We start from the raw sequence: 7663 nt of genomic DNA, 5'->3' as shown, positions 1-7663 counted from the left end.
TGCAAAGTCAAGTGGGCCTTAGGAAGCATCATTACGAACAAAGCTAGTGGAGGTGATGAATACCAGTTGAGCTATTTTAAATCCTAAAAGATGATGCTGTGAAAGTGCTGCACTCAGCATGCCAGCAAATTAGGAAAATTCAGCAGTGGCCACAACTGGAAAAGGTCAGTTTGCATTCTAGTCTCAAATAAAGGTAATGTCAAAGAATGTTCAAATTAATGCACAGTTGCATTCATCTCACATGCTAGCAAAGTAATGCTCAAAATTCACCAAGCTAGGCTTCAACAGTGCATGAACCATGAAATTCCAGATGTTCAAGCTGGATTTAGAAAAGGCAGAGAAACAAGAGATCAAATTGCCAACATCCGTTGGATCATAGATAAAAGCAAGAGAGTTTCAGAAAAATATTTACTTCTGCTTTATTGACTATCCCAAAGCCTTTGACTGTGTGGATCAGAACAAACTTTAGAAAATTCTTGAAGAGATGGGAATACCAGACCACCTGACCTGCCTCCTGAGAAATCTGTATGCAGGTCAAGAAGCAACAGTTAGAACTAGACATGGAACAACGACTGGTTCCAAATTGGGAAAAGGGTACATCAAGGCTTTATTTTGTCACCCTGGTTATTTAACTTATATGCAGAGTACATCATGTGAAATCCCAGGCTGGATGAATCACAAGCTAGAATCATGATTGCCAGGAGAAATATCAATAATCTTAGACATGCAGATGACACCACCCTTATGGCAGAAAGCAAAGAACTAAAGAGCCTCTTGATGAAAGTGAAAGAGAAGAGTGAAAATTTTGGCTTAAAACTCAACATTCAGAAAACTAAGATCATGGCAGCTGGTCCCATCACTTCATGGCAAATAGATGGGGAAACAATGGAAACAGTGACAGACACCATTTCCTTGGGCTCTAAGATTACTGCTTAATTTAAATTAAATTAAATTAAAAGATGTTTGCTCCCTGGAAGAAAAGCTATGACCAACCTAGACAGCATATTTAAAAGCAGAGACATTACTTTGCCAACAAACGTCCATCTTTTCAAAGCTATGGTTTTTCAAGTAGTCATTGGACTATAAAGAAGGCTGAGCACTGAAGAATTGATGCTTCTGAACTGTGGTGTTGGAGAAGACTCTTAAGGTCCCTTGGACTGCACGGAGATTAAACCAGTCCATCCTAAAGGAAATCAGTTCTGAATATTCACTGAAAGGACTGATGCTGAAGCTGAAACTCCAATGCTTTGGCCACCTGATGAGAAGAACTGGGTCATTGGAAAAAACCCTGATGCTGGGAAAGATTGAAGGCAGGAGGAGAAGGGGACGACAGAGGATGAGATGGTTGGATGGCATCACCAAATCGATGGATATGAGTTTGAGCAAACTCCGGAAGTTGGTGATGGACTGGCGTGCTGTAGTCCATGGGGTCACAAAGAGTCGGACATGACTGTGTAACTGAACTGAACTGAACTAATGTTCCTTACTATATGCCAGACACGACATTTCATAACTGTACAATGTTAATGAATCAGTTGTGTCCCACTCTTTGCAATCCCATGGACTGTAGCCCGCCAGGCTCCTCTGTCCACGGGATTTCCCAGGCAAGAATCCTGGAGGGGGTTGCCATTCCCTTCTCCAGGGGATCTTCCAGACCCAGGAGCTGAACCCAGGTCTCCTGCATTGCAGGCAGATTCTTTACTCTCTGAGCCATTAAACTTCATATCAACCCTATTGTTATTCTTATTTACAATGAGTAAGTTGAGATTTGGTTAAAAAAAAAAAAAAAAAAAAGTAAGTTGCCTGAGATTGCATAGGCACAGTCTGGAATCTAAGAGGAAATACTGAGTTTTTGCCTCATAACACTTCATACCTATCTTAGATTTATTCTAATTGTAAGGAATTCGATCACCAGAGCCCATAGCCTTTCCCTATCTTGGTGAATTAACCTCTTGAAGAAGAGACCTCTGGACTGCCCACTCACTCACTCCATGACTCGCTTTGATTATAACTGGGTAGGTTTCTATGAACATATTTGAATAAGTATGGTTTTACTTCTATACATGTTTTAATCACATATTAAACATGTCTCTCTTAGTTGTTAATTTTTGAAATATTTTATCTGTGTTCTTTTCCTTTGTGACGTTTCATCATTTGTGAGTCTCCCCCACCAAGTAAATGGTTACTGGGCTCTAACTGGCCTACATTTTTTCATGGCCACATTTCCTTTAGGATTTAGTGACAGCTTTTTCAACTAACAATGACAGCAGTAAAATCTACAAGATCAACAGCAATGTCTGAAGCTTACTTGGCAAAGCCAACAGATTCAACAGTGGCTGAGTAGCTGTTTTCTTCTTTCCACTTTTAATGAAGAACCTACAACAAACAGAAAGCGCATTTCTACCATTGCTAAGGACAAAGCTAAAAGAAATCACTGAGCATAGCACACAGATGGGCCAATTTGTAGATTATGTGTCACTCTCCTATGAAAGCTCTGAAAAGTCCAATTAATACAAACTTCTTCCAGTTCTTGAAAAGACAGAATTATTTGACTCCTGGCAGGCAAGCTTTCTCCTAGATTTATTCTTTCTCATAGTACTATCATTGTGACTACACTGATTTAAATATATTTGTTCAGTGACACAGCTAAAAACAAATGGCTTCAGAGAGTGAAAGGAAACCTTACCCAACATTTGGGAGGTCAGCTGTCGCCCATGCGTTGGCGCTGGTGCACAAGAGACACCCACCCTCCATTCTCACCGATGCCCACTTTAGGTCAATGCCAACAACACCCACAGCCGCAGGGACACGACAGTGTCACAGACACAACAGTGACACAGAACCTGCAACACAGGGGCTACAGCTCAGACCACCTCTGCCAAAGAAAGACCGGTTTCCATGACTAACAAGGTTTCCTCGCTCCTTGTTTTGCTTCTTGTAAAACTGCCAGGACTCTCTCTTCTTCGTTGGCCTCTGTTCTCCCAGGATTCTGAAGCTTTCTTTTGGTACATCAGGGCAAGTGGGGAGAGAGTGGGGATCATCTGGAAAAAAGACAGTCACCAACTGCAACTGACCCAGAAGCCCACGTTATTAAGAAAAAGTCTGAGGTTCTCAATGACTATATGAGGGGGTCACTACAGAGGAAGGCAAGTTCATCATAGGCACATCTTGGTAGCCAGATGCCTAGTTTACTGAGAAATAAATTATATACATATATTATATTATATATATATATATAGAGAGAGAGAGCGCGCAAGCGAGAGAGTACACTGAGCAATATGGCCAGTAAGGCAATGAAATGTTTAAAAGAACACTTTGCTTACAAAGGAACAAGGGGGCATCGGGTAGCCGTCCCCTGGCCCATGACCAGTTTGCATAATCTCTTCCTAATAATGATCATAACTGCATTTGGAATTTCATACTAAAAGAAAGTTTCCAAGTATTTTAAATGTTTTATAAGCACAAAGGAAAGATCTCTGAAGATCCTGCTCTTTGGGAAAAAGAGAACTCTCCAAGGTCACCCTAATTGCAGTGCTCCAATTTTAGGAAAGAGACGGAGCAAAAGGCAAGATGTGGACCTTCCCTACAGTTGATACAATCCCGAATGCGAAGACAGAGACCAAGAATTGGAAAGGTTAAAGGCAAGAACTTTGTTTTAATTGAGAAGTTCCACAAGCACACCAAATACCTTATGAGGCAAAGACATCAGATTATACAACACACCAAAGTTTTCTGAAGGAAAAAGAGAGGGTTGGGGGGACAATGAATAGACGGGACCCCAGGGAGGCTGCTGAAATCCACAGGAAAGCAGGGAGTGAGTGACCCGGGGAAGCTGAGTATTGCTGGTGAGTGAATCATGTGGAGGAGTGACCTTGAATGCAAGGCAGGTACACGATCAAACTTCAGCTCTGAGGCCACAGAAGAATAATTGTGAATGAAGACCACTTTCTCTTCACTCCAAGGAAAGAGTCACTTTTCCTTCCTGTTCCTCAAGGATTAGTTAGTTGAATTTTTTTTTTTTTTCTTTAGGGAAATAAGGAGGTTGTTCTCTGCAGGGCTAAACTGAGAAGCTCAATCAAACAGTGCTGCTGACCTTATGCAATAAAATAAATGTGATACCTTCCCCACTTTACACGTGACATATTAAAATCCCACTGTGCTCCTGCTACAATTTAGAAATCCGAGACTCAAGGAGAATCAGTAAATCCTTTTGATTGTCAGTGACTTGAAGACTTTATTTTCTTGGGCGCCAAAATCACTGCAGACGGTGACTGCGGCCATTAAAATTAAAACACTCCTAGGAAGAAAAGCTATGACCAACCTAGACAGCAGAGACATTACTTTACCAACAAAGGTCCAAATACTCAAAGCTATGGTTTTTCCAGTAGTCATGTATGGATGTGAGAGTTGGACCATAAAGAAAGCTGAGCACTGAAGAATTGATGCTTTCAAACTGTGGGGCTGGAGAAGACTCTTGAGAGTCCCTTGGCCTGCAAGAAGATCCAACCAGTCCATCCTAAAGGAAATCAGTTCTGAATATTCATTGGAAGGACTATTGCTGAAGCCAGAGCTCCAATAATTTGGCCACCTGATGTGAAGAACTGACTCATTTGAAAAGACCCTGATACTGGGAAAGATTGAAGAAGGGAGGAGAAGGGGACGTCAGAGGATGAGATGGTTGGATGGCACCACCGACTCAATGGACATGAGTTTGGGTAAACTCCGGGAGTCGGTGATGGACAGGGAGGCCCGGCATGCTGCAGTCCATGGGGTCGCAAAGAGTCGGACACGACTGAGCGACTGAACTGAACTGACTTGAAGGCAGCGCTGACATCGTGTGTACCCCCAGGTCCCTGGCACTGCACAGGCATCTTATTCATTTATTCCTGATGTTAACACAGCCCCCGCATCATTTCAGGCACTCTTCTGTGTGATCAAAACACAGCAGTGACCAAAACAGACCACATCCTTACACCTTCATGGACTTTAATTCTGGAGGAAGGGGATGGGCAATAGTTAAACAAAACCACAAAGCCTTTTGCCCCTCCTCCCAAAAGGCTGTTTGTCCATGCTACCAAAATCCTGATATCAAGGATGGTACAAGGAAGGAAATTTACAGGCCTTCTCTTGTGTGAATATATACCAAAGCCCTAAATATGACCAAGTCAATGGAGAGCTGTGAGCTCCATTACAGTTTTATATAGATGACCCTAAGTACAAGGAGAAAAGCTTGGGAGTGGCGTGGTGGGGTGAAAAGAGGAGCGGAGAGACCAACTGCCATGACTATTGTAATACTGCAGGAGAAAGATGATGGTGAGAGGTCTGTGAAGGGCATTGTGTGGCAAAGAAAACCTGGGGCTCTACTGTTCTACTTAAGCTAACAAAGTCAGAGAAGATCTCACTGAAGATTTACAATGGGACCTTAAGCTAGGGAAAGCACATGAAAAGCTGTCCCCATAAGACGACAACTTGGCTTGTCTAAGGAGAAGAAAAGAGGCCAGGGTAAGACGGGTGAACTAAAAAACAAATAGTATTTGTTTGGAGCTGCAAGGTGGGTGTCACATTATCTAAGGCCTTGTATGTGTGTGTCTGTTCTCTGTGACCCCCATGGACTGTAACCCACCCGGTTCTTCTGTCCTAGGAATTTTCCAGGCAAGGATACTGGAGTCAGCTATCATTTCCTACTCCAGGGGATCTTCCCGACCCAGGGATCAAACTCTCATTTCTTGCGTTTCCTGCATTGGCAGGCAGATTCTTTACTACTAGCGCCATCTGAAAGCCCTATAGGGCCTTGTAGGTCGTGGTAAAGAGTTTAGCATTCAGATGCAGTGGAGAGGGACTGAAAAGTGTTAAGAGGGTGATAATTTGATTTGGTTTTATATAGATGATCCTAGTTGCAAGCAGAAAAGCTTGGGAGCGGCACGGGTTGGATGAAAAGAGAAGCAGAGAGACCAACTGACATGATGATTGTAATATTGCAGGAGAAAGATGAAAAGCTTGGACCAGACAGGTTGGCACAAAAATGGAGAAAGTTGAGAGACTGGAGATTTATTTTGGAGATGGATCTGGGAGGATCTGCTTATGAATTGAATATGGGGTAGACAGAAGTCAAGAGAGAAAGTTTTTGGCTTTCCAACTGTGTGACACCTGGAGAATGAATCCTATCATAAGAAATGAAGAACCATATTCCAGACAGAGCTTGGGGAGTTGGTAAAGCATCCAGGTGGAGATGTCAATGAGGCAGTAGGGTAAGCTCAGGTCTATGAGGAAGAGAGTGAGGTTGGAGAGAAATAACTTGATTGTCATCAGCTTCTAAGTGACATTTAACATCATGATGTTGATTAACATGAAAGAGAGAGTATGTATCCTGAGAAAAGAGAGCTCAGAGCAAGTCCTGTTTATAGCAAATACTTAGGTGCCAGGCATAGGGAAAAGACTCAGCAAAGAACACAGAAGAGGAACTGCCCATGAATGAGACACAAGAGGGAACCAGTAAAGAAAGTTTTCCAAGGAGAAATGTGCACACCTGTTTTCAAAGATACTGGGATGTGAGGCACGATGGGGGGGATGAGAATTGACATTAGATTCTGCACGTGGAGGTCACTGATGACCTGAGTAGAGCTGCTTTGATAGAGGATGGAGGTGAAAATCTGGATGGAGGCACTGAGAGTCCACAGGAAATGAGGAAATGCAGAAGGTATGAAGACAGCATCTCTCAATGTGCTCTGCTGTGAAAAGGAGCTTGTACTGAGGAAGTGTCTGAAGCAGGGTGTGGAATCAAGAGGTTGCTTGCTTGTTTGTTTATGTTAAGATGGAAGACACCAAAGCATGTTAGTATAATGATGTAGCAGAGAGAGAAATCGGGCTTCCCAGGCGACTCAGTGGTAAAGAATGCACTTGCCAATGCAGGAGCTGCGGGAGATGCAGGTTTGATTTCTGGGTCAAGAAGACCCCTGGAGGAGGAAATGGCACCCACTCCAGTATTCTTGCCTGGGAAATTCCATGGACAGAGGAGCCTGACAGAAGGCCACAGTCCATGGGGTTGCAAAGAGTCAGGACACAGTTAAGCACACATGGTCCATTAGAGAGAGAAATGAATGAAATGGAAAAGAGGAATAGGACTTAGAGGAGTGAAGTCAATGGAGAAGGCAAGAGGGTTTAGGCCTGGAGTTTGCAAGCTGAAAACCAACTTTGACTCGTAGCAGGGAATGGACTCCATTGTTGCAAAAGGAAAGGCAGAGAGTATGGGAAGAGTTCAGAGATGATTCTCCATGGTTCCGAGGAACTGAATGCATGAACGAGTGAGTCTATCTGCTTCTTTTCCACAACCTGAGTAATTAAGAATATTTTCAAATTTCATATCACCCATGCACTTCACAGTTCTCCATTCTCTGAGCTCACACAATACTCTTTGCCTAAACCAATTGTCACTCTCCATGCATATCTCTGCCTAGTTATATGTTTAAGTCTTTGGTGCCCTGGCTTCTTAATGAGGCGTTCAAGGGCAGCTACATTCCCGTGCCTCCCAGCACAGTCAACACTGCATAGGAGAAGTTCAACAATACGTTTACTGACTAACTGGAGTCAGTTTACCAAGGTCCTGTTCCCAAATACCATTAATAATATTAATGTTGCTTCTAGCTCTGATGTTCTACCATTCTCA

The sequence above is a fragment of the Muntiacus reevesi genome, chromosome 4 (assembly GCF_963930625.1).
Source record: "Muntiacus reevesi chromosome 4, mMunRee1.1, whole genome shotgun sequence".
NCBI classification, from domain to species: Eukaryota; Metazoa; Chordata; class Mammalia; order Artiodactyla; family Cervidae; genus Muntiacus; species Muntiacus reevesi.
Note: the sequence above shows the minus strand (reverse complement) of the source record.